Below are 27,068 nucleotides of genomic sequence, written 5' to 3' on the forward strand. Positions count from 1 at the left end.
CAAAGTTTATATTCTTTACAATTTGAATTACCTTTTTTCCTCAGTCTGTGTTTTTCAACAATGTCACAAAACAATTGGGAGAATAAAATTACATTTGACAAATACCATTCTGAATCTAATTTTGTAAAAAGGCACATTTATTACGTGTACTTTTCCAAGTTCAGAAGACTTTGAATTTAACACTCCTACATAATTAGTTGTTGGGATAAAATATTGCTAAATCGTAGGCTGGTAAGTTTACAGTGCATGTTGATTTAGTAAATACTGCTTCCTTATTTTAATTTTTGTAGATGTGCTTATTCAAGGTCCTGATTATGAAAAAAAATTCTTACTAAGTTATTAGAATGCTTTAATAAATATAAATAGTTACATATAAATGTAAAGTGAGGAATTAGCCTGAGAAGCACTTGTTTCACATACCATTAAGTCTGTTGCCTAATAATTTACTATAATTTAAGTCTGTTGCCTAAAATGTAATTGAATCAGTTCTTCCCAACAGCATTTTATTAATAGGGACTTTACTAATTAATAAAACTACATTGCCTTGTTTTCTCCTTATGAACAATTTTATTTAATTTTAAAAATGTTTTAGTTTTCTACTAATATAAGTTGAATTAATAATCCATTGCTTTGAAATGGTGTAGAGCCAAGAATGATTAGTTATATTCCCATAGTTTTTGCAGTTATGCATGTGAAAATTGCTGTTTACTAAAGATAAAGCTTCCCCCCAAAAGCTTTGTCAAATTGAAAATTGGGGTCTTTTCACATTGATGTTGATAATATTACAGGATACCTTTCAATTGGAAAAGAATTATTGTGTTGGAAAATTATATGCTGCTGTTACAATACGTTCCATAATCTTAAAGGAAATCTATGTAATTTGAGGGGAAAATATGCAGGGGAGGCTCTTATTTCTTAATATTGGAAGGGTGTAAAATGCCACTTAATACTTATGTGGGCATTCCGAGGTTCTCTTTTGATTACAAGTGGTTATATATAGATTATTGTTAGGCTAGTTATGTAATACATTTTAGCATCTTGAAAAAGAAGGTAGGAAGTACCTGTGGTGTAGTTGGAGGAAAATTACCACAATCAAAAAGAAGAGAGCTAAGGACAATTCTTGAAATAGGCCTTTGAATACATTGCAAAGCAAAATGATCCTGATTATAGGAAAGGTACTTTGGCATTAAGAGAAATTTTGTGAAAAATCTGGGGGTGTTATAAGTAAAAAACAGAAAGATATGACTTGTAATGAACATTGTAATTTTTGCTACTGTGGTTAACTGTTTAGCTGTCATCTGGGTGTCACGTAAGATGCAAGATGTTTAACTTAGGTATCTCATGGAGACGGTATTATGAACTGTTCTTTTCCGTGATAAAAGTAGTAGGAATAAGACACTTTAAGTAAACATTTAAGGAATGATTTTAGCTAACCATAGCACTATGTATCAGGCATTCTTCACTTGATCTTAGCCAAAAGGCCGAGAAGCGATGTATCAGGCATTCTTATCACCGTACATGCGTTTCCTCATTTTACTCTGTGACGCGACATACCATTATTATCCCTCACATTTAGACAAGAAACCGAGTCTCAGAAATTAAGTAATACATTGGTTAGTGGCAAGATATTATGACACACTCTATATATACTTTAAAAACTGGTTAAATGAAAAAGGAAGGACTTACCTTTTTAGTGTATTTTTAAGAACCTTTCTACTGCTTATATGCTACAATAATAGATTATATCTTTAGAGAAAAGGTAGCATTTACATTAAAGGTGCAGTATAGCAATGTGTTAAAAATGTGGGCACTGGGGGCACCTGGGTGGCTCAGCTCAGTCAGTTGAGCGTCTGACTTCGGCTCAGGTCATGATCTCATGGCTCGTGAGTTCGAGCCCCATGCCAGACTGACAGCTCAGAGCCTGGAGCCTCCTTTGGATTCTGTGTCCCCCTCCTTCTCTCTCCTACCCTCCCCATCTCATGTTCTGCCTCTCAAAAATAAATAAAATATTTTACAAAAAATGTGGGCTCTGGAGGTAACTTTCTGGGCTTGGATTTTTTTTTTTTAATGTTTATTTACTTTTGAGAGAGAGAGAGAGAGAGAGAGAGAGAGAGTGGGGGAGGTGCAGAGAGAGAAGGAGACAGAACTCTAAGCAGGCTCCAGGCTCAGAGTTGTCAGCACAGAGCTCTACATGGGGCTCAAACTCACAGGCTGTGAGATCATGACCTGAGCTGAAGTTGGATGCTTAACCAACTGAGCCACCCAGGCGCCCAGGGCTTGAATTCTGAGTGTGCCATATATTAGTTCTGTGACTCGGAGCCAGCTCCATAACCTTGGGTCCTGTTTCCTTATTTTCAAAATAGATGTGAATCATTATTTACTCATCACAAGTATTTATTGAATACCCACTATATGCCAGCCCTATTCTAGGCATTTAGTAACCATGTCCCATAGGGTAGTTATAACGATTTAAATGAGTTATATACATAAGCATCTAAAGCAATGTTTGGCCTTCAGTTAATGCTCAGTTATTATTTTTTAGTTGTGTATAATAATTCATCAGAAGGTTGATGCTTTACTGTTTTTTTTTTTTTCAGTAGTGAAAATAACACTTTAATCTTTTTTATTGGCTTAAGGGTTGTCATGTTTTTTTGTGCTGGAAAATGTAGATATAGATGGTTGGGGACATAGGTAAAATGTCAGATGTCAGGTTATCTGTTAAAGTTAAGGATGAAGAATGTATATCTAGAGATAGCTACATATTTGCAGAACTGATTAGTCAGTCAGGTGAAAGCAACTTTCTCTCAGAATAGACTTCTGCATTGTTATTTTCACCCTCTTATAACTATCAGCATTCTCTCAAATAGTATTTCCAGACCGTGAAAACACTGTACCACATTGACCTTTTTTTTTTTTTGTCAGCTTCAGTTTTTATTAAATCATTGTTCACTGATGGTGTTTCGAAGAGAGTTCTTCCTCATTTTGGGAATTGTCCCTCTGTTTTTTGACCTTAATCTACACTAAAGCCTAAGATTTAGCTGTTCTTGCTAGAAGATAACACACGTGACCAAGATTTTCTTTGAATTCAGTGCTACTATAGAGACAAGTAGCATCAAAAATACAAATCTTTAAATAGCTGCCTGGATCTGAGGTTAGTGACTACAGAGGGGTGCAAGGAAACCTTAAGGTGATGGAACTGTATCTCAATTTTGGTGGTTGTTACTTGACAATGTATAATTATTAAAATTTACCTAGCTACACTTGAAATGGTAAATCTTATTGTATGTAAATAATTCCTCAGTGAAAAAGGAAACGAATCTTTCAAAGTGTGAGGTAGAAAATCCCTTATAATGGATTAAATATCCATCCTTCTAATGACATGGCTTATTTTGTTTTTTTTTGACATGGCTTATTTTGAAATGCTAAAACTGCTTTTTAGAAAAGGTACAATAATCATTTAATCATATTGGCTCCAAAAATCCTATTTGGTTATAATATAGTTGTAAATATCGGTTTTGATCTTTTCAGTGAGACCTCTTCTTATGTGAATCATAAATACCTAAAGTGTGGTATTTTAGTATGATTTCTTTAAGTGTGGTACACATTATTGGTCATATGCAAAAATAATTTTGCAGGGTACACAGGTGAACAGTTTTTATATGAACAGTTGTATCTTTACTATGAAATATTTTATATATACATGTACATAACAGCAAATACTTGGTGTTAGGGTGAAGCCAAATAATGAATGAGATAATTTACAGTTATCAAAACAAGTAAATGAGAGTTTTAATAATATGATACTATAGTATAAATTTTGAAAATGATATAAGAATAATTAAAGTTTGGGAATCCCTAGTCTGTACCACAGATCCAGGAGTCACATTCAGGTGGAGCAGTACTTAAGATGTTTTTCTTTACTTTTTTTTTTTTTAATTTTTTTTAACATTTATTTATTTTTGAGACAGAGAGAGAGACAGAGCATGAATGAGGGAGGGTCAGAAAGAGGGAGACACAGAATCTGAAACAGGCTCCAGGCTCTGAGCTGTCAGCACAGAGCCCGACGCGGGGCTCGAACTCACGGACCGCGAGATCATGACCTGAGCCGAAGTCGGCCACTTAACCGACTGAGCCACCTAGGCGCCCCAGGATGTTTTTCTTTAACTATGAAAACCATTAAGAAAACTGAGATGCAAGGTTCTCAGGAAACATCCATATTTGTGCTTTGCATTTAGTGCTTGAAGTTTTGTGCTTTGACATTGAAGTTAATTTTAGAATTCCTCCGTTTGTAAATGGTAGCAAGACTTCTGTCATAGGTCTAATATATATTTTTACAGTTTGGCAATAGTATTGAGCACTGTAGTGTTTTGTCATGAATAAATATAATTGTGCATGTTTTACATGCAGTTTTTTAGAAGGTAGGAGACTATCATATTTCAGAATAAATTAATTTTAACAAGTGAATAAAATAAAAGATTTAGCATAGAGTTACTTTTCAGCTCTGGAGATACTTTTACCCATCATACAGTATTGTCCTATATGTAAAAACTGTTTTTCTAAATTAAAAAGAAAAACATCTCAAAGGCAGTTAGCTTGATTAGGTTGATGTATGGCTAAATTCATCATGTTTTTGCTGTTTTGTTAACTCCTTTACTGTGATGGTTGAGGTATATAGGGCTGCTATGTTCCTATATTGAGTATCTCCCTACTGTTGAAATTTCCCTCTTTCTCCCTTTTTAGCTGTGTCTGTTCTCTATTACTACTTCTCTTTGTCTGTTTCTCATTAATCCTATTGCTTCTTTTCATTTTTAGTCATTATTTCTTTTTCTTTTTTTCTGGTTGCTGCCTTTCGTCTTGTTTTATTTTTGTCTCTTCTCTCTCCTTTTGCTATTTTTTCTCCCATGCATCTTTGTCATTTATTGGCTTGCAAAGGGCATTGTCAACTCATGGAAATGTGTCTTTCTTCTGATTGTAGAACTTTGGGGGATGGTATTACCTTTAATTTTTTTTTTCTTTTTAGAGAGAGAGAGCACACAAGCAGGGGAAAGGGGGCACAGGGAAAGAGAGAGAATCTTAAGCAGGCTCCACACCAAGTGGGGCTCAATCCCATGACCCTAGGATGGGATTATGACCTGAACTGAAATCAAGAGTCAGACACTCAAAAGTTGGATGCTCAACTGACTGAGGCACCCAGCTGCCCCGAGAAATGAAATTATTGATTACAGAAATGTAGAACAAAGATACATGCTAAGTACTCAAAATCAAATAATATGATGAATTTATAGACCAAAAATCATTTTCAAAACTTGTGTAAGGTGATAACAAAAAGGTAATACCGTCCCCCAAAGTTCCACAATCAGAAGATGCATTTCCATGAGTTGACAGTGCCCTTTGTAAGCCAATAAATGACAAAGATGTAGCAGCCAAAAAAGGGAAAAAAGCACAAGAAATAATGACTGAAGATGAGAAGGAGCAATAAAAGTAATAAGAAAAATAGGAGTAATAGAAGTAAAGAAAAATTGAAATGGTTAAGTCACTGTTTTGTTTTAAAATACATTTACGTTTAGAATTTCCTTATGATTTGGTGTATCTTATTTTCAGTTATGCCAAAACCCCTAAAAGACATTTTGCCCAGTGCTTCCCAAAGGAATGAATATCACACTTTTGTTAAAGTGTTGAAATTCACTAGAGTACTGCTCCACTATTTCTTTTATCTATATAAAATAGCTAGAACTTTATTGTGTTTTTTAGGATATATTTCTTCTAGGTATTTAAAACATATTGGAGTATAATTTGTATGTAGTGAAATGCACCTATGTTAGTAATGAGTTCTGATTGAGTATTCCTGTATAACCACTATCATATCAAGATACAAAACATTTCCATCATACTAGAAAGTTCATTTATGCTCCCCCTTCTTCCCTAGGCAACCGTGGATCTGCTTTCACTCTCACTATAGATTTCTTTAGTCATTGTTTTATTTTTTTTTTAATTTTTTTTTCAACGTTTATTTATTTTTGGGACAGAGAGAGACAGAGCATGAACGGGGGAGGGGCAGAGAGAGAGGGAGACACAGAATCGGAAACAGGCTCCAGGCTCCGAGCCATCAGCCCAGAGCCTGACGCGGGGCTCGAACTCAAGGACCGCGAGATTGTGACCTGGCTGAAGTCGGACGCTTAACCGACTGTGCCACCCAGGCACCCCTTTAGTCATTGTTTTAAACACTAAAAATTTCTTGATGTTTTATTTGGACTTTAATTAACCAAATTAATTATTATGATTTTTAAAGAGAGATGAATTTATCCCTTTTCCTACTCCTAACAGGTAAACCTTATATAGCATATTACATAATATGCTTTCAATAAAAATATAAGAAAATATAAGAAGTCTAGTTAGCACATTTGGGGTATGGTAGAAGTGAGTTGCATGGGGTTTACGTGACTTAAAAATAGCAACTATCATTTTGCCACAGGTATTTGTAAACGAAGCACCTTTAAAATTTGTCTTAAAGTAAATCATGGATTTTAGCTCATTAATTCCCTTTTACTTGTTAAGGTTATTTGTGTTTTGACTAATTTTTCCTTTATTTTCAAATGAATACATTATATAAATGTATGCTTAAATTATTTTCTATGTCACAAATAAAATTAATGCTGTTTTGCCCATGCTATGTACTAATTAAACATAAAATAGATTCTTACACTCAGTAATGGAATATAAAACCCATTCTCCTTCTATTAGACTGATATATTGACTATAAATTGAGCATTACCCTTGGTGCAGTGTGTGGGAAAAGACCATCTTTCCTTGAAGCAACTTCAACTAACCATTACCTTTTAGCTATCTCAAAATATTTAAAAATATAAAATATAATTCTTACACTCTCAAAGGTAATCCAAAATATTTCGTTTTAGAATAATGCTATTCAGATTAGTTAAATGTGTGGATTCAGTCCTGTTAATGAAGATTGAAACAGTCTGGATTTGTCTTCAGTCATTCATTCATCCACTCACTCAACATTTGTTAGGGTGAGCACCTACTGTATTTCTAGGCATTATTCTAGATGCTGTGGATATAACAGAGTTTATTGTTAAGAGGAAGACACATGTTTAAATATTAGTATCTAGTATAATAAATGGTATGATATATACAGCATATAAATTCTAAAATGTAGTTTCACAGGGAGGCCTATGTATAGCACAGGGATTAAGATCCCTGGCTTTGTTGGGGCACCTGGGTGGCTTAGTTGGTTGAGTGTCTGATTCTTGATTTTGGTTCAGGTCATGATCTCAGGGTTGTGGGATCAAGTCCTATGTCAAGCTCCATACTGAGCATGGAGCCTGCTTAAGATTCTCTCTCTCTCCCTCTGCCCCTCTTCCCCGCCCCCCATGTGTGTGTCACATAAATAAATAAAATAAAGGAGAGTCCTGGCTTTGTATCTTTTTGTGATGTCTTTGAATCTCACATCTGCTGTTAATGATCTGTCTAATCCAGGATTGATTTAACCTCCCTGAGCCTCGGTTTCCTTACTTGTAAAAATCAAAATATTTTTCTTGTTTTCTTATTTTTATGAAGATTAAATGAAATAATGAGTGTAAGAGCATTTAGCCAGTCTTACATGTGATGCCTTATTCATCATCCTCACTAGAAATTATGCCCAAGATGCAATTAGAGCCATATTAAAATATAGCATAATGATACACAAACTTAATTATTGTTGTTCAATGTAAAAAAAGTTAAAAATGGTAGAATTGTATTTTTGATGTGTGCTTTCAAGCATTCATTACTGTATATGTTATATATATATATATATATATACACATATGTATATACATATATACATACACACACACACACAAATTGCTATGTAGAGTTGCATTTATGAAACTGAAAATACTGTACATAATGGAAAATTTAAAGATTTTCAAGAGTAGTTGTGACTAAATTTTCACATTGTTTTTGGACCACACCTCCGAAAACTGCTTCTCCTCTGTAAATGTTCAATTAGCAAAATTAGTGCTATGTTGGGAAATTAGTGCTATTACCTACAGATTGCAGGAATGGGAAAGCAAGGTTGCACAGCAAATTCTGCTTGTAGTTTGTGGAAGAGAAATTCCCCCCACCCCCCGCCCAAACCCCACCGGGTTGCTGTATTGTAAGAAAGAAGGAGAGGGGCCAGTAAGTTTGGGAACATATCCTGCCCACACCCAACTCAGACCCTCATTCTAGTGTAACAGACTGGGTCTCCTTTACACAGGTAGGTATTAGATTCAGTTCCAGCTATCATGTCTTCTATTCCAGTAACTTGTTCTTCCTTCCTACAGTCAGCCCCTCTCTGATGTGTGTAACCATCTGAACCCAAATGGGTTGTCAAAATCAAAGTTCATTTCTGGATACTTCCCAGAATAGGCAAAATATTCTTGAAGCAAGGGCACTTTCAACCTTTGTCCTTGATTATGTGTTTGCCTTCAGTTTTGGGCTGGAATTCTCTACTGTCCCATCAGTTCTTTGATGCTTTTAAGAGTTTTTTAAAACAATATTTTATCAAGGTTTTTTAGTTGTTTTCAATGGGAAGTTGGTTTGAATAACTTAGCCCCACCACTGCTAGAAATAAAAAGTCCTCTTCCCATTCTTCCCATTCCTTCCCATTCAGTGGGAGGAAGTCCATTTACACTGAGGGTACAATTCAAGATCTCCTTCCTGGAGTTTTCCCTTAATAGCTGCTCAAAAAAGTCTACCCCATGTGTTTCATTGGTATATTGTAATTCTGGTATCCCACTGACCACATCCTGTTTTTAATGTAATTGCTTACACCTGTGGTTGCCTCTCAGCTAGACGTAAAGTCTTTGAAGGCAGGTATCCTGTCTCAGTTATGTTTTTGTTCTTCTTGGTAGCACCAACTTCTTATACCTTATATAATAAACTGTCACTGCATGCATTGGTTGAATTGCACTTGAATTTTGCTGAAATAGAATAGATGGGTTAGGAAGGCATTTGGCTCCTGTTATTTGGGACTCTCTATGGGGGTTGCAGTATTGTCCTTCCTTTTCTGTTATTCCTTACAGGTTCATTGATGATATTAGATAGTCCTTGACCCATGTGAACTGATGACAGAATAGAGCCACAGCATATGAAGTGATTTCACCCGGGGCAGTCTTTGAGCCAACATTTTGTCTACACGTGTCCTCCAAGGCTATCCAGCTGTTACATTTCATTTTTAATAATTCAGACAAGAGTGTGGAACCTTTTTTGCTTTAGGTTTTCAATAGTCTTCTGAAGATAAACATTTTTGAGAACCTTTAATAGTGGTGCAGAAGAGAATGTTGAGACCAGGAAGAATAAATGAATTAGATAGTTAAAGGATAGATCTGAAAAAATAAAATAGGGAATATAAGTTTATAGTTTTAAGTTTACAAAGTTAAAGAATACTTTTCTTGGGAAGGAGAAATAGTCATTGAATTATAAGACTTAAAAAAGGCCTTTTAAAAGCCTATTACCCATTTTAATGTGCCTTTCAGTTTCGACATGGCTGCATAATACAGTGACTGTTCCATACTATCTTACTTATAATTTTAAAAATATTTAAAAATAATATAACAAGTTATTCTGTAGTCTTAGTATTGGACTTTTAGAAAGTCAATGTTAAAATGAGCTTCAAGTGGTGAAGTACTCAACTGGAGCAGTTTATTGGTGCATAATGAAAAAGGCCAAAACACGTGGGTTATTTAATCATGTGTTGTTTCAGCCATGATCTTCTCAGATACATTAAGCAGATTTTAGAGTCTACTCTTCTAGTGACCTGTTGCATCTAGAACTCCTTCAAACTCTGGTGACTATCTAGAAATCCCTAACTGTTCCATGAATGCCATCTTCCTGGGTGTGACAGGAGAGACAGGACAGAAAAAGCTCTCTAAAGAGGGACAGGGTGGGGGCGCCTGGGTGGCGCAGTCGGTTAAGCGTCCGACTTCAGCCAGGTCACGATCTCGCGGTCCGTGAGTTCGAGCCCCGCGTCAGGCTCTGGGCTGATGGCTCAGAGCCTGGAGCCTGTTTCCGATTCTGTGTCTCCCTCTCTCTCTGCCCCTCCCCCGTTCATGCTCTGTCTCTCTCTGTCCCAAAAATAAATAAACGTTGAAAAAAAAAATTTTTTTAAAAATAAAATAAAATAAAGAGGGACAGGGTGGAGTATAAATTAGTTCTATATATACACACATATATATTATGCATATACATATAATGTATATAATATATATAATTGTGCAGTCAATTCTTATTTCCTATAGTTATGTTCTATAAAGTTGCCACAAACACAGAATCAGCAAACTCTGAACCATTGCTTCTAGGGGAAATATAGGGTTAGGTTCCTACGAGCCTCTGGTCACATTTTTCATCAAGTGATCAGTACATAATCTTCTTTTGTGTGTGTTTCTGTTTAAAGACACTTTGATAAATATTGTTGATTTATTAACATTAAACTCAGGGCTGAAAGCACTGTAACTCCTGCCCAAAGGAAGAAGCTTATCTAAAACATGAATTTTCTCTGTAAGACACATCACAGGCTTTGGAGCACTAGACGGCACATTAACTGTCTAATGGGGGGCATTTTAACATTTTAACTGTCTTGGGGGCCATTTTAAACAGTAAAATTAACAACAAAAACCAGAAAAATGCAAAAAAGGTGGCATAAGAAGATTGTAAAAAGGGACGCTTATTTACATATAGTATGAGAGCTGAAACATGGAGTCATTGTTGGACTTCAGCTGGGAACACGCATGTTGAGAGATTCAAGTTACTCTGGCATGTCCATGAATTACTGCAAAAGCTTGGCAAGTGTTGACTTGGGGGTTATACAATAATTCTAGCAAGTAGGTAAATTTACAGATATGGATTCTGCAATTAATGAGGACTGGCTGCATTTATATATATTTATATTTCAGGGCTTGCCAAGTATGGTCCTCCTCTTCCACCACCCTCATTTAGAAAAATTTTTTTTAATTGTATTCAAAATATGTTCACTCACATTTACAAAAAAGTGTGAGATATGTGGACAGATGATTTATTCAGTAACTAGGTATTGTCTTGTATGTGCCAGGTGCAGGTGTAGGTGCCAGGTGAGGTGTTTATCCCTCAATTGTATGTAAAGTTGTGTATCTCCCTTACCTTAGCTTTTTATCACATTCTTGGAGGAGTTCCTAACTCAAAATTCGAGAAGGACTGCTCTTTGTATATCCCTGTAGCTTTATCTGCTTCATAAGTTACTTGTAAATTCCCTTGCTTCCCACCCTTCCCCTCAAGTCCTGCCTTCTTTTCTCAGTAATGCAGTTTCTTTGCTGTCAGTGCTCCTACCTATCCTCCCAACCCATTCCATCCTGTCATTAGGTTCAGTGTTTTTGTCTTTGAAACAGAAATATAATTATGTCTATCATGCAAGTAATGTGGAATTTTTTTAAGATTATTTTTTGAGAGGGAGAGCATGGCTCTTGCACACAGGAGAGGGGCAGAGGGAGAGAGAGAGAAAGAGAATCCTAAGCAGGCTCCACGCTCAGCACAGAGCCCAAAGTGGGGCTTGATCTCATGACCATGAGATCATGACTTCAGCCGAAATCAAGAGTCGGACACTTAACTGACAGAGCCACCCAGGTTCTCCCACGTGGAGTTTTAAGTAGGGGAAAGTCCATGTTTCTCAGTGTACTAAAAAGTTCCTTTATGATCTGAACCCAATTTTGCTTTTCTACTTCATCTCTTACTACTTTTTCCTATCAAACCATTCTTTTACTCTTTCCTGGTATGACTTAACTGTTCTGCTATTCATAACTCTAATATCTATCTTAGTACTTTCCTGTCTTGTATTTGCTGTTTCTCTCTGCCTTTCCTTCCCAATCTTACATAATTCTTCCACAGGTAAACTCCTATTCATCCTACAAAACCCAGTTAAATGTCACTTTTATTAAGAAACCTTCCCTAATTTATTCTAAGTTCACACTTTTTCATGCTGTCATCTTTTCTGAGCACCTTATCCTTTCCATTGTATTATAATGAATTGTTTACATGTCTACTGTCCCCACTGGACTTTGAGTGTCTCAAGGGCAGAGATCCCATTTTATTCATCATTGGATCCTCATTGTCTAGCACAATATCTGACTTGTAGTAATGTGGTTAATAAGCATTTTGGGAATGGATAAACACATTTTTGGGTCTTGCACATGGATTATAGTTTCTCTGTATGAATCAGAAAACCTTAAAAAATGTTAAAACATATTTTAAAAACCATGTTTCAGCTGTTAACTGTTGCATGAAACAATGAATGAGCTGTTGACTGCTTCTTTAGGCAATATTTTACTAAGCATTAGGTGGCAGTAGTGTGTTGTACTTGACTTTACCTTTGTAATTTTTTTTTCTTTTTTAGTGTTCATAATCTTAATGTAGTGTCAAAGTGTAAAGGACACAATTGTTGTACTTTTATACCTAACTTTTTGTAACATGATCTTGTTTTCAGCTCATAGGGGGATCCTACAAAAATGAACAAAATACAGCCATGTCAGTCAATGTGTATCTCTCTCTTGCTTACCTAAACTGTATTCAGATTCATTACCGAATTACTACTGCACCATCTTAACACTTCCTCACCAACTGTTTAATGGCTGCTTCATAATAACAGTGATTTGCAATAAGGAAAACCAAAAATTATCTCAGAGGATATGTGTTTTCTCAGCATCTTAAGAACTTAGTTAGGCCTCTATCTCAAAAATAGTATGTTAAGTTCATTGAGTTTAACTACAATTATTTAAATGCTTGCTTTTTCTTCCTTTTTTAACTCATTAGTTTCTGTCAGTACTAAAGTCATTTGTCTTGTTTATTGTGTTTCATTTTAGGTGAATTTCCCTCATCATTAGGTAGTTAGAATTGAGAATTGCCACCACCTTTCCAGGCTTTTGCATCTTCTCACACCATTAAATTTAGTACACTTACGTATGAAAATGTCAATGCTTTTAGTGTACGTTTCATTCCCATTGTAGTTTCCTATAGCTTATAAAATTAAGTCAATAAAATTTATATTTTATTTAAGGAAAATCTGTACATTTTAGGTCCATGGGAGCATTTCTGCAAATAAAAGAAACATAACTTGTACCGGAGGCCATTTCAGTGTTGATTCAAATGTGAGCTATGTAAAATAAATCTGTGACATTCTCTTTCTTATGTCTTCTTTACTTTCTTTTCTATCTCAGGGGTAGAATGCTTAAGGGAATTCGAAGCCAATGTACTAGTATCATTAATGTGGCAGAACGATCAGTTAATAAAAGAAGAGCATGAAAGCGTTGACAGAACACACTGCCTAATTAGTACCTGATGGCCTTGATGGCCACAGAGCAGAACTCAGAGTTGCTACAAGAGAGGAGCTCTGTAGGCTCTGTATCTGTACATCACCACACTTATTTAGCAGGGATGACTTTAGTTTGGCAGTTTCTTAAGTTCTTAATTTTACAAAAACCATGTCTTTCCTGAACCCAGAGGGCAAGTGAAGTCAACCATTGTCGCTAATTATCATTGGGAGATATTGGAGGCAGAGTGTTTATCTTGTAGTTCTCTGTGTAGCTAGCTCATGTTGAGTATGTCATCGACAACTTGTCTGATAGGATTTTGAGGGTGGTGGTGGCTAGCTTTGTATTTAAATTGAACATAATGTAACCCATTGCACAAAATTTGAATGTTTTATGTGTCTTATGTGCAACGAAGCAGGGGTTGTATCACACTTGTATATAGTCGAAAAGAAAAATAGACATGTGACTAGCAAAAGGAATTGGTGCAAGATTATATTTTACAGGTAGTGAACATCCTAGTTCAAAGTGTAGTGGAGAGAAAAGTCTTGGCTCTGAAAAGGTTTTGCATGAATTACCATGATTGTATTATTCAACCACATACTTTACCTATTTCATTTTGCAAATCCCATTCCTACAACCTGCTCTTAATTCTTTAACTTGAAAACCATCAATACTTACTCTAAGTAGTGCATGACCTTGCTTTCCTCCAGTTTTTTTTAGTCTCTTGCCTCACTTTTTGACTTAGCCTTTCTTTTCCTCTTCTTATTCTTCTTGCTCCTCTTCTGTTCTCCTTCCCCTTCTCTTCTAGTCTCCCCTTCCTCTGCCTTCTTCTATCTTCCTACTGCCCTCCTCCTCCTTCTTGTTCCTTTTCGTATCTTTTAATTCTTTTCTTAGAGCTTGACAGTGATCTCAGAATGAGTCTCTTAGTGGGTTTCAAAGGCAGTCAATATTATAGTGACATTTAGAAGAGGTTTTAAAGATACCTGTGTTCAGAAGACCAAAAGTTCTCTTTAAAAATATGAATGGCGTTAAAATGGCTCTTTTAGAGAATAGAGGCAATCATTAGCAATTCTGGAGGACCAAAGAGATATCGGCTGCTTTATACTGTTCTCAATGTGACCACCATGTAGTCACACTGCAGCCTTACTCTTAGGCTCTCTTTGGGGACCATGGGACTGTACCACACATAGGATTCTAAATGAATTCATAGGGCTAGTCCAGTGAGGTCCTTAGTAAGATCAGTTTTTATGTTATGGGGCCAAATTTAGAGCTCTAGGAGAGTGTGCTGTTTTTGTCCATATATTAGCTATTCACCAACATTCACAGGGGAATTAAGGTAATTTTTATAGATACTTTAAAACCACAATGTGCTTTTTAATTAACTAATATATGTATATATGTGTATGTGTCTATGTGTGCATATGTATCATTCCTGTCCAGAATAGGCAAATGCACATAAACACAAAGTAGATTAGTGGTTGCCAGGGGCTTGGAGGGAAAGGGGAACAGTGAAGGACTCCTGATGGATGCAAGGTTTATTTGTAGTGCTGAAAATGTTCTGAAATTACATAGTGGTGATGGTTGTACAACTCTGTGAATATTCAAAACAACTGAATTGCACACTTTTAAAAGGGTGAATCTTAATGGTATGTGAATTTATTTTTCAATAAAGCTGTTAAATGGTAAAAAAAAAAAAAAAAAGAGACTTGTAAGGTTTGATGGATTGGGAGAAAATAAAAAGTACAAGTTTATATCTGAATAATTTTGGAAAGGAGAATGGCAGTATTAACTTTCTTTCTTAATAATTTCACTTAAAAGAATTGTAATGATACGGGCCCTACTCTGTGGGATCATTATGATCTAGTCACACAATGCCTTGTTGTCTGACCCTAAAACAGTGCTTTAACTTAGTATTCACATAAATAACATTACTTGATATTTTGCCTTTCAACTTCTAATATAAAATGGAGTTTTGTTTTAGAGGTCTGCTCATTATAAGCTATCAACAAATGTTGGTAACTCAGTGTAAAACAGGTGTAGAGGGGCACCTGGCTGGCTCACTTGGAAGGACATGCAACTCTTGATCCCGGGGTTCTTAGCTTGAGCCCCACATTGGATGTAGAATTACTAAAAAATTAGTAAACTTAAAAGAAGAAACAGGTGGGGCGCCTGGGTGGCTCAGTCGGTTAAGCGACCGACTTCAGCTCAGGTCACGATCTTGCGGTCCGTGAGTTTGAGCCCCATGTCAGGCTCTGGGCTGATGGCTCAGAGCCTGGAGCCTGCTTCCAATTCTGTGTCTCCCTCTCTTTCTGCCCCTCCCCCGTTCATGCTCTCTCTCTGTGTCAAAAATAAAATAAAACGTTAAAAAAAATTTAAAAAAAAAGAAGAAACAGGTGTAGAAGGATGTACTCTTGGGGAGGGGAGATAGAGATAGCAATGAACTGGGGAAAATTTGTTTGGGAATTCCTTGTCCTTTTTTTTTTTTTTTTTTTAATATCAACTTAGAAATTTCTGGTTTTCCAAAGTAGTAATAGTTTTGTTTTGTTTTGTTTTGTTTTGAAGTTTTATTTATTTAAGGGTGTGCCTGAGTGGCTCAGTTGGTTAAGTGTCCAACTGAAGCTCAGGGCATAATCTCATGGTTCATGGGTTCAAGCCCCACATCAGGCTCTGTGCTGACAGCTCAGAGCCTGGAGCCTGCTTCGGCTTCTCTGTCTCCCTCTCTCTCTGCCCCACCCCTACTCACCCTCTGTCTCTCTCTTTTTCTCAAAAGCAAATAAACATTAAAAAATAAATAAAAATAAAACAACAGTTTAAGTTTTATTTATTTAAGTAATCTCTACACCCCACATGGTGCTCGAACTCACAACCCTGAAATCCAGAATTGCATGGTCTTCGACTGAGCTGGCCAGACACCGCAGACTAGGTTTTAATACGAATAATTGTGCTGTCTTTTCTGATTGGTGATTCAAGGACATTCTCCCCTCCCCCATTATACATTTGGAAGGATAATAACTATTGCCAATTATAGCAAGCAGGACCAAGGAGAAGTATAGCAGGAAGACCTTCCTGCACCTGAAGAATATAAGACAAGGTGATTCTATACCCTTCTTCTATATCTTTGCTTCTCCATCTCTTTCCTTTCCAGATAAATCCTTGTATAGAGAGAGAGCTGTTGTGGAAGTTTGTTTTGTTGTAAAATGGCCCAGGGAAACTGCTCTCCCTCAGCTCTAGTTTTTTACCAGTTAGTTTAGAGAGACCCGGTTGCCTGCCTCGTATCCTTCTATAAACCTTAGGGGCCAGTGGTGGGGAGTGCTCTGGCCTTTGGCCTCTCTCCTTCTACACTTGATTCTTGTTTTCTGGCAGGTGGTGGCAGTGTTACCACCACAGCAGAATGGGGCTGGCAGGCAGAAATTCAGGCCTCTCGTCTCTCTCAGATATGGAAGGAAAGGGAGTTCTCAGAAATGAGCCCTGGCCTCTGCAGCAGCTGATCAGGACTCAACTCAGCTGGGGAGTATGATAGCACAGATCTCTTGGGATCTGGGACATACAGTAGCGGAGTTTTGTGGGGAGATTGGAAGGGAGAAGTGCATGAGAATCTGCTACGTGAGAGAAGTAGATGGGGGTGCCTGACTGGCTCACTTGGTGGAACATGTGACTCTTGATCATGGGGTTGTGAGTTCGAGCCCCACATTGGAGATAGAAATTAGTTTATAAATAAAAGTTTAAAAAAGAGAGAGAGAAAGGCAGTGGTTGGGGGAGATTTAGGAAGTGTTGGGGCGGGTCTCCTGTGATTGTCATAGTGTTTAAAGAAGAGCAAAGAGGTACAATTATTTGGAATTAACTTTTAGTGACTGAACTGCTATTTTGTTTTTTTCTTTTTTTTTCCTTTGTCTTGTTTTGGAAGGAGGGAAAATTGGAGATATGATAAACACTTTGGGTGAAAATGTGCTTGGTGGGTTTTTTAAAGTCCATTTATTTATTTCAAAAGAGAGGGAGAGAGCATGAGCAGTAGAGGGGCAGACAAAGAGGGAGACAGAGAATCCCAGGCAGGCTTCCTGCTGACAAATCCAACCATGAGATCGTGACCTGAACCAAAACCAAGAGTTGGACGCTTAACCTACTGAGCCATCCGGATGCCCCATGAGACAGCCTTAGCTTTTATAAAATTATGAAAGATTAAGAATTTACTAATTTTCATGAACTTTTTTAATAGAGCCTATATTTAATACTTTGGTAAATCAAAAGAAGTTCTTCTTTAGTAAAAACATTGGAAAATGGTATTTTTGCCGTCAGGCATTATTGTGATCAGATTTTTTTTTAATGTTTGTTTATTTTTGTATTTTTGAGAGAGAGAGAGAGAGAGAGAGAGAGCGAGCATGTGCAGGGGAGGGACAGAGAGAAAGGGAGACACAGAATCTGAAGCAGGCTCCAAGCATTGAGCTGTCAGCACAGAGCCTGATGCGGGGCTTGAACCCATGAACCTCAAGATCATGACCTGAGCTGAAATCTGACGCCTAACTGACTGAACCACCCAGGCACCCCTGTGATCAGATTTACTAATGCCTTCTTACATAGTTGCCTTCCCTTAACTTGACCTTTTCAGTTTTCTTTCACAGCCATTGTCTAAAAAAATAAGTTTTTACTATCTTTAGAGGTGATGAGTGCCTTAAAAGGTAGTCAGGACTGGACTCACGAAGGCATGAAGACTGTAAATAAAAATGACACACAATAAGCTTTTATTCAGTGTTTGTATATGTGCTCTGTTTTGAAGTTCCTCAGTGGTTTTCTGCATCGTAGTTTGTTTGGAATGTGTCCACTGTGAGTGATGTCATCGAAATTCAACATTGGACCTATTGGGGTTCGGCAAGACCGTACTTGAGTGTGATTCTGTCCCCACAATTTTTGCCAGAATCACTGGCAAAAAAAGCACAAATCACTATGCCATCCAAATCCCTTTTTTGCAGAGACACTGATAAGATCTCCTGGTGTTATGACACTTAACTCTCTTTTTGGTAATACAGAATTGGTAGGGGAAACATGAATAGTTTTCTTTTGGGAAAACTGGGAGAGGATAGAGAAAAAGATATTAAGGACTTTATTTTGAAGATTTGACCTTTTCCATATTCACACATACCACAGTTACACATCCATTGTTTTTTCAAGTATGCTCTTGAATTCATTCCTCTTAGTAAGTATCTGTGTGCTCTATATCTCATTCTTCAGTTTGGAAAATACTTGAAGATGACCATTGGGCTGAAGCATATCCCCAAATCATACCTGTTTGTTGCATCACCTGAACAGAAGGACATAGTAAATACTTGTTTACTAGGAAAGAATGTGAGAGCAAAGATACAAAAGTGGAAAACCTCAGTTTAAACCTAAAATCTCCTTTCCCTTCCCATCCAGTGCTGACTAAAATCAGGAAGTTTCAGATTTTGTACTCTTGGGGAAAGTATTACGTGTACAACTTAAATAAGCAAGTATTTATGGAGGATGTTTGTGCAGAGGGGCAATGTGCTAATCTTCAGAGATACAGATATAGTTAAGATACAGGCTTTACATCAAATGTTTTGGAAGAGGGCCAAGTCCAGTCCACAAGTAACTATAAATTCTTTGAAAGTTAGCAATACTGTAGGAGTCCAAAGGACACACACACACACACACACACACACACACACACACACACACGATTCCCTCTGGATAGGGATGTTGAACACAGCTTCATGGAAGAGATGCATATGGACTGGTACAGGATGCTTCAGTGGAGACAATAGCGTAAATAAAGCATGAGAACAGAAAGTATGCTTGTTTAAGGGATGATATCTGAAGGACTAGTCTAGAATGACTAGTTTGTCCTCAGTGCTGTGTCTATAATACTTACAATAGATAGCGCTGTAATGCTAGGTTGGGGTTCTTTTATTGGAAGATTTTACCTATAAGAATAAAGAATATGATTCTAATTCATTATATAGTAGGTTGCCTATTAAAATTTTAGAGCTGGGAAATGACATGGTCAGGGTTTTAAGTCATGGCATGTGAACTTGGAATCAGTTGCATGGACTGGAGAGCTATTAGAAGAAGGTGAATGCTAGAGAATAGGTAAGAACTGCTTTTTGTTTGAACTAGGTTTGGCACTGGGAATAGAAGGGGCATTGTGTAGGCAGAATCTACAGAATTTGGTGGTTAATGTGATGAGGGAAAGGAAGGTTATCCTGATAACTGTAGCCTGGATTATTAGGAAATGTATTTTATCATTCTCTCATTCATTCATTCATTCATCATTCATTCATTCATTCAGCTTTTATTGAGCATAGTGGTGATTTTAACAGAACAAGGAATTCAACAGGAGGTAGAAAATTTTAGAGTCTGGATGATAAATTGGATTTTGATCATAGTGCTGATAAGATAGATTTTAGAAGGTATTTTGAAATTTGGTTCTGGAATTTAAGAAAATTTGAAGCTAGAAATAGCTAACATTCTATTAATGGTAATAAACTCATCTATTACATAGACAAAAACCAAAGTACCCTGTTGTCAGGGTCCACATAGATCAAATAATATCAGTATGATAATTTGAGAATTTTTGTTTAATTAAAATTTCTCAGTCCTTTTCATAGTTAATTATTACTTCCTGTTTATAGTCAATATTTTATACATCAGAACAGCATAATCACAAATGTGTAGTAAAGGATTAATGTATGATTCCCTTTTTATTCAAGTTTAGATTTAAGTAGCAAGCTATTAGTAAAATAAAGCAACATGTCCTTTTAAGAAGGAATATAAGAAAGTCAGTAAAGGAGATGGACCTCTGTTTAAGTGATCTGAAATACCACCTTATTGTAGAGTGGGCAGTTTACCATAAAACTGTCTTATGAACTTACTTTATTTTTTTTAATTTTATTTTTTTAATATAATTTATTATCAAATTGGTTTCCATACAACACCCAGTGCTCATCCCAACAAGTGCCTTCCTCCCTGCCCATCACCCACTTTCCCCTCTCCCTCAACCCCCATCTACCCCTAGTTTGTTCTCAGTTCTTAAGGGTCTCTTATGGTTGCCTTCCTCCCTCTGTAACTTTTTCTGTTAAAGAAACACCTTTTCATTTCAACTTTACATGTTGCTTAGCCAGTAGAAAAGGTCATTTGGAGTTAATATATAAGTTTTCACTAAAACCTTTTAGAAATTGCTAGAATTATCACAATGTACTGTACTATGCCCTTCTCATAACTTATATATACTTCAACTTTTGTCCCTTTTAGTACAAAACACTTGTTTCTGTGTTAAACCTGTCAGTGGACATTATTGCAGTGTTCAGTATCTGAAGCCTCATATAAATTGTATCCTCCTCTAAAAAAAAAATCAACAGGTTAAAATACCACTGGCATATTGTTCAGATTTCATCAGCTTTTTCATCATTGATGCTGGCATTTGTGCAAACAGTGAAATAAAGAGGCTGACATTTACGATTAGTGAACAAAAGGTATCAAATATCAAAAAATGTATGACTTAGAACACTTGATGTAATTTTCATCATGGTGTTATAGGTTAACAATTGAGGAATGTCATTCGTTGAGCATTTTTTTCTTTCTTTTTTTTATGGATACATACCTAGAAGGATGCATCTGTCAAGGAGAAATGTTTATGAAGCACTAATTTTCTGACTTGCACTTAATTCCATGTTTTAAGCAGTGGAGGCTAACAGTGTGCTTTTCAGCATGCATAATAATTGCCTACAGAGTTTGTTGAAACACAGATTCTGAACCCCCCCACCCCCCACCCTAAGTTTGGGCTGGGGCCATCTTCTAACGAGCTCTGAGATAATGCTGATGCTACAAATCTGAGGACCACATTTCGAGTTGCATTATGTTCTTATGTTGCATTGTGACAGTCATTCTAGAATTAGTAATTTAGAAAGCACTTGAAATTATTATATGGAGAAAATGTAAAATCAAAATAAAATGTTCCATATTGGATAACCCATTGCCATAGCATCTCAGCTAGTTAGGATTAAGAGTCCATAATTAAAGCATTAATTATCAGCTAGATAATTAGTTAGGATATAGATAACACATATTAATCCTGATAATATATTACATGATTTTCTGGATATCATATAGTCACCCAAGTGAGCTTATATTTTCATATCAAGACAGTTTCACAATTGTTTGTTTGTGTTCACTTTTCTCATCTTCAGTTAGTGACGTGGAGATTTTTTTTTTTAACGTTTATTTATTTTTGAGACAGAGACAGAATATGAATGGAGGAGGGACAGAGAGAGAGGGAGACACAGAATGGGAAGCAGGCTTCAGGCTCTGAGCCATCAGCCCAGAGCCCGACGCGGGGCTCGAACTCACGGACCACGAGATCATGACCTGAGCTGAAGTCGGACGCTCAACCGACTAGGCCACCCAGGCACCCCAGTAAGGTGGAGATTTAAAGAACATAGCTCTGGGGCACATAGGTGGCTCAGTTGGTTAAGTGTCCAACCTCATGGTTCATGATTTCGAGCCCCTTTTTGGGCTCTGTGCTGACAGCTCAGAGCCTAGAGCCTGCTTCAGACTCTGTGTCTCCCCTCTCTCTCTCTCTCTGTCCTTCCCCTGCTCGAGAACATAGGTCTGTGTAACTGATAAATTTCCCCCAAAATGTGAGGCGGTTAAATAGATCATAAAGTTGTGAATTGTTAAGTCATGTGAGAATAGTAAAATAGCAGTTTGCTAATAAAACTTTGGAGACAGTTACCTGTGTACTGTTATAATAAAGAATCACAGAGTGGCGCCTGGGTGGCTCAGTCAGTTAAGCATCCAATTTCGACTCAGGTGATGATCTCACACTTTGTGAGTTCGAGCCCCATGTCGGGCTCTGTGCTCAGAGCCTAGAGCCTGCTTCTGATTCTGTCTCCCTCTCTTCCCCTCCCCAGCTTGTGCTCCCTCTGTCTCTCAAAATAAATAAACATTAAAAAAATAAAAAAATAAAAATCACAGAGAGACTTTCATTCTCAGCATTTTTAATATTGTGACATATTTATGATATTTTAATTGTGAATGTTACTTTAGTCCTCTGCTCAGCAATACTTAACTTTTTAAAATGTTTTAAAGTTTTTAGAGGTTGGCATATAGTACTTAAAAGTAGTAAAACTATATATTTTCATAAAGTATCTGTAATTTAAACTTTTCAATAATTTGTATTAGTCTTTGCATTAATTTTCTCTGTTTTTATTTTACTTTTCTTTGTATTAATATTGAAAGAAATTTCTCATTTTTTTTCTTTATGGCTTGGAAAGATTTTCTGAATTTCTTTAATAATTTTAGACATGTCTAGAGAGGTTTTTCTTTTTTTCTTTAAAGAAGTTTAAAAAAAAATTTTCTAATGTTTATTTTTGAGAGAGAGAGAGAGCGCAAGCATGAGTGGGAGAGGGGCAGAGAGAGAGGGAGACACAGAATCTGAAGCAGGCTCCAGGCTATCAGTGCAAAGCCTGATGTGGGGCTCAAACCCACGATCCATGAGATCATAACCTGAGCCAGACTGAGCCATCCAGGCGCCCCTAAAGATGTTTTTCTATTCAGAGAATGTCAACATACAGTGAAAAATGCACAGCTCTTAAGTGTTCAGTCAGTGATATTTGATACCATATAGCTACCATCCCAAGCAAGATACAGAATGTGTCTGTTCCTCCAGAAAATTTCCTGTGCCCTTTGCAGTTAATTTCTAGCCCCAACTTCCCACCTGGAAACCAACTTTTAATTTCTATCACTATAGATTTAGTTTTGCCTAAATTTGAATTTCATGTCAATGTAATCATATAGTATGCACCCTTTTGTTCTTGCCCAAAGAACAAATGTTTTAGATTTTCATCTATGTTATTGAGTATATCATAGTTTTTTTTTCTTTTTGAATAGTACTCCCTTATGTATCGAAATAGTACCAATTATTGATTCTCCTGTTGATAGACTTCATGGTTCCATTTTTTTGGCCAATATGCATAAGGCTGTGAGTATATTCTTTTATAAGTCTTTTTGTGGGCATATGTTCTTATGTTTCATTTCTCTTAAGTAAATATCCAGAAGTGGAACTGCTTGACCACAGAATAGGTATATGTGTGTCTTTATGAGAAATTCTCAAATAGTTCCCTGCCAGCAACATGTGAAAGTGCTAATTATTCCATAACCTCACCAACACTTAGTGTTATCAGTCTTCTTTATTTTAGCCATTCTATTAGGTGTTTAGTAGTATCTCATAATTTTAATGTATATTTTCCTGATAACTAATGAAAAAATTTGAGCACAAGTTCATGTGCACTTTAGTCTGTTTATCTATCTTCTTTTGAAAAGTGTCTAAGCTTTTTCTCCCTGATTTTTAAATAGTATGTCTTTTTATCATTTGTAGGATTTTTTTGTTGTTGTATATTCTAGATGCAAGTCTTCTGTTAGATATATATTTAGTGAGCATTTTTTTAAACCAGTCTGTGGCATGTCTGTTTTATTTATTTACTTTTAAAAGTTATTATTTATTTATTTATTTTTGAGAGAGAGAGGGCGTGAGTGAGTGAGGGGCAGAGAAAGAGGGAAAGAGAGAGAATCCCATGAGGGGCAGAGAGAGAGGGAGAGAAAAAGAGAGAATCCCATGAGGGGCAGAGAGAGAGGGAGAAAATCCCATGTAGGCTCTGCACTGTCAGCATGGAGCCTAAAGCAGGGCTTGAGCTCACCCGAAACGGGGCTCGAGCTCACAAACCATGAGGTCATGACCCGAGCTGAATAGTCACCCAGGTGCCCCTATTTGTTGTTGTTGTTGTTGTTGTTGTTGTTGTTGTTTTATATATAGAGAGAGAGCAAGTCAAGGAGAGGGGGCAAAGAGAGAGAGAGAGAGAGAGAGAGAGAGAGAGAGAGAGAGAATGTTAAGCAGGCTCCACGGTCAGCATGGAGCCCAGGGTCGGACTCAATCCCACGACCCTGATCATGACCTGAGCTGAAATTAAGAGCTGGATGTTCAGCCAACTGAGCTACCAAGGCACCCCTTGTCTATTTTTTTAATTTCTTTTCTTTTTTTTTTATTTTTGAGAGAGAGAGTATGCACAGGGGAGGGGCAGAGGGAGACAGAGGATCCGAAGCAGGCTCTGTGCTGACAGCAGAGCGCCTGACGTAGGGCTCAAACTCATGAACTGTGAGATCATGACCTGAGCCAAAGTCGAATGCTTAACCAACTGAGCCACCCAGGTGCACTCCCCCCACCATCTTTTTTTTTTTTACATTTTTCTAACTTAAATTTTAGTTCGGCTTTGTCTACTTTCTTAATGGTGTCTTTGCTGAGCAAGAAGTTTTAAAATTTGATGAAGTTCAATTTATCCACTTTGCATCATTATTGTTTTTTCTTTTTGTTTTCTGTCAAAGTACTCTTTCCCTACCCCAAGGGGTAAAAATATTCTTATGTATTTCCTTCTAGAGGCTTTATGGTTCTGTGTTTTACATTTATGTCTGTGATATCATTCATCTTGCTTTAATTCTTCTGTATGGAATGAGATAGAGATTGAAGTTAATTTTTTCCACATGGCATCCAGTTGTTTGAGTTTAATTTATTGAACTGCCTTGGCACCTTTGCCGAAAATCAATTGAATATACACACATACACACACACACACATATATATATATTGAATATATCATACATATCAATTGAATATATATATTGAATATATATATATGTTTAGCACCTTAAATGACATACTTATCTTCTTGCTAATAATTACCATTTTTAAATTGTACTCTGTATCATGGAATAAAATTTACTGCATTCTCATACCACAAAGATTAGACCTAAAAGCCTCAGATGGTGACTTGCTAATTTAAAATAGCAGTGAGGAAAAATACTGATTTAGTAAAAAATTGAATTATGCTTTGACTATCATATCATAGACTTGATATAAGACTCAATAAAATTTAGTGGTAGCTTTTAGTTTTGGGTAGCCAGGAACTAATTCTTGATTTTGTAGGGCTTTCTTGGTAAGGCTTCTTGCACAAATCTTCACACAGTGGTAGAGGAATAGGTCAGCTAGAGAACTTTTAATTGTAACAAACGTTGTTTTGGGTTTTGGATATTACTTAAATAGCCTAACTGTAGGGACTGCCTAAACCTCAGTATGGGAATGACTTTTACGAACATTATTTGGTAAATCATGGCCATAAAAAGATAAAATAGTAAAGCTTTAGTTTTCCTTTCTTTAGTCATTATATTAGTGAACTTAAACATTTAAATGTTGATAACTGTTAGATTTGGTATCGGAAGAGAAATAGTTTGCCAGTGGGAAAATGGAAGCCTCATTCTCTGTTTGCCCTATAATCTTTCTCTCAACGTGCATGATGTTTTTCTGTGTAACCAGATATCACAATAGCTTTTGCTCTGCTAGTGAGGATCATCAGCAGTGTGAAAAAGTTCAGCATGAAAACAAATTCACTGTCAAAACCACTAGTCTACATTATGATTAAAATACTTTGTGAATTCTGGATTGAGGATTGAAGTCACTTTACTTCATTTTACTTGCCACAATTCATTGAGTGACTTTGGCCTTAGCAACTTGGGTAATACAAGACATTGTACCTATAAATTTTTTGTGTTTCACTGTCTCTAGTCAGTGAAAGAATTTAAGTGACTGTGCCATTATTAATTGACAAGTGTGTCAAACTAACCATATTAATGTCATGAAATGTAAATCTGGTGACTTGCCTGTTTTATTATAAACATTTTGAAGAAAAAGAATAAGTATCAAAGGGGAAAAACTAGTGTACTAGTTCAAAGGTAATTACTAAGGTAACTTTTAAAATTAAAATATGTTTTGTAATGTATTTGATAAAGCATTCAGAGTAATTGCTGGTGGAAAATTCTGGTTGAAAACTATCAAGTGGTTCTTTGTTTACTTGAGAATGAAAAAAATTACATATTTGAGTATCTGCTACTGTTATCCCCACATTATTTAAGTGACCTGTCTCTACATCTAGATAACCTTTCCTCACTTATTTGTTGAAAGGCTACTGAACTGCAAATGACATATTGATTCTTTCAGAACTGATAGATAAAGAGAAGGGAGAACCACGAAGAATGTAGGGAAAAAGAGGAGATAATGTAAGTATCCAGTAAGCCAAATTTACATTTGCATTTGAGAATTGATGAATTGGCATAAAACTTTCTTTTTTGACCAAATACTTTAAAGAAATTACTGCATATTGAAACCTTTTTAAACATTTCTTAGATTTAGAAAACACAAATGAGAAAGATTTACTAATGAATTAATTTACATTCAAATGTTTTGGTGAGTTCTTTAAAGTTGTTTCTTACCAATCTGCCCTAGAATAACCGTTTTTCAATAAAAGTTTATGTTTGGAGATTTATAACTTTAAAATCTTTAGGGCTGAGCTGGAAGATGCAAGATATTTATTTTCAACTATGATTGTATAATCATAAGATTTCATAAGAAAAAGCTAGTAGTTCATTTGCAGTGATCTCCATGGCCAAGCACATTGTATAAGGAAAGCTTCAGACTCTGCATAGTTTGTGCCGTCAGGTCCTGCTTATCTGCACGTACCTATTTCTGTTTGTGTTAGTCATCCTCTCTAGGTAAATTGTCCATGAGACCAGTGATTCCATCAGCAAATTATCCAGAAAATGCTGTCTTTGCATGTTGTGACAGATCATGTCACTGGTGAATTTATAGCTACTCCAGTGGTCTAATTAACCTGGCAGTTGTCTCCTGTGCCCAACACTGTT

General features: G+C 36.4%; 1 protein-coding gene across 1 annotated transcript in view; it reads left to right on the forward strand.

Moving 5' to 3' along the window:
- The window catches only part of DNAJC24 (DnaJ heat shock protein family (Hsp40) member C24), a 54,928-nt gene that overhangs the window by 10,077 nt on the left and 17,783 nt on the right, over positions 1-27,068 (forward strand).

The sequence above is a fragment of the Lynx canadensis genome, chromosome D1 (genome assembly GCF_007474595.2).
Source record: "Lynx canadensis isolate LIC74 chromosome D1, mLynCan4.pri.v2, whole genome shotgun sequence".
NCBI classification, from domain to species: domain Eukaryota; kingdom Metazoa; phylum Chordata; class Mammalia; order Carnivora; family Felidae; genus Lynx; species Lynx canadensis.